Source organism: Sapajus apella, unplaced genomic scaffold, assembly GCF_009761245.1.
Source record: "Sapajus apella isolate SASKATOON/1434 unplaced genomic scaffold, GSC_monkey_1.0 scaffold17167, whole genome shotgun sequence".
NCBI classification, from domain to species: domain Eukaryota; kingdom Metazoa; phylum Chordata; class Mammalia; order Primates; family Cebidae; genus Sapajus; species Sapajus apella.
In genome coordinates this window covers 1-1047 of record NW_022454088.1, presented here as the reverse complement: position 1 = coordinate 1047, position 1047 = coordinate 1, and the positions used below count along the sequence as shown (strand labels likewise).

Below are 1047 nucleotides of genomic sequence, written 5' to 3'. Positions count from 1 at the left end.
GCTCTGTGTGACGTGTGTCTCCTCTGATGCTGTGAAGTGTGCAGCGCTCTGTGCGATGTAACTTCCTGAATTGCCTATGAGGCCTTCTGATAATTGCTCTGGTTAAAGGAATATTGTTTTAAAATGACCTGTGATTCTGTTTTGATTGTTTTGAACCTTTTGACATCTTTTGCAGGTTTCCACAGAATCAAAATCCTACATAAAGTCTTTTTGGGTTAAATACTTACATTTGGTACAATTGTCTGGGTAGCGTCATCAAATGATAAATGATACTAAATCTTCTTTCAGTTACATTTATGAGTATATTGATATAAAGTTTTTAAAATTATATACATTTATAAAAATGTAATATATTATCATTTTAAATTTTGATAATCTTCAATCTTATATTTATATGGGAATGTGATCAGTGTGAATATTCTAAAGAGAATATAAAATTTATAGGAGCCTGACAGTCCCAATGTGATGCTGTCACTCATGATTTTGGTTGTTTTCATATAAGGTTATGTGTAATACAAATAACTGTTTTCTTGTTGGTTAGAAGCTTTGAGTTTTAACTGTGGCTGGTCTAAAGTTTTGCATCTGCAGTCATTGTTCTGAATTATTCTCTGAACACATTGATAATCAGTTCTACTCCAAAATTGATTTTTATGGAAAGGACCCCAATAAAGATGGGTATAAAAAGGTGGGAAATATTAAAAGTACAATTAATGAAAGAATATTCAAAAGTAGTTCCACTTTGGTTGACTAGTTATCAGGCCTTTTCCAATCTGTAGTTACTGTGATGCTGTGAACTATGCAGCGCTCTGTGTGGCGTGTGTCTCCTATGAACTGCGCAGCGCTCTGTGTGACGTGTGTCTCCTATGAACTGTGCAGTGCTCTGTGTGACGTGTGTCTCCTCTGATGCTGTGAAGTGTGCAGTGCTCTGTGTGACGTGTGTCTTCTCTGATGCTGTGAAGTGTGTAGTGCTCTGTGTGACGTGTGTCTCCTCTGATGCTGTGAAGTGTGCAGTGCTCTGTGTGACGTGTGTCTTCTGATGCTGTGAAG

At 37.1% G+C, this 1047-nt stretch overlaps 1 long non-coding RNA gene across 1 annotated transcript; it reads right to left on the bottom strand.

Annotated features, from left to right (window-relative positions):
- Positions 1-530: 530 nt before the first annotated feature.
- Positions 531-1038, bottom strand: LOC116548618. The gene is made up of 2 exons (XR_004267479.1): positions 870-1038; positions 531-794 (listed from the first exon to the last, which is right to left on the bottom strand). It is a non-coding gene; the product is annotated as an uncharacterized LOC116548618 (long non-coding RNA).
- Between the last annotated feature and the right edge of the window lie 9 nt (positions 1039-1047).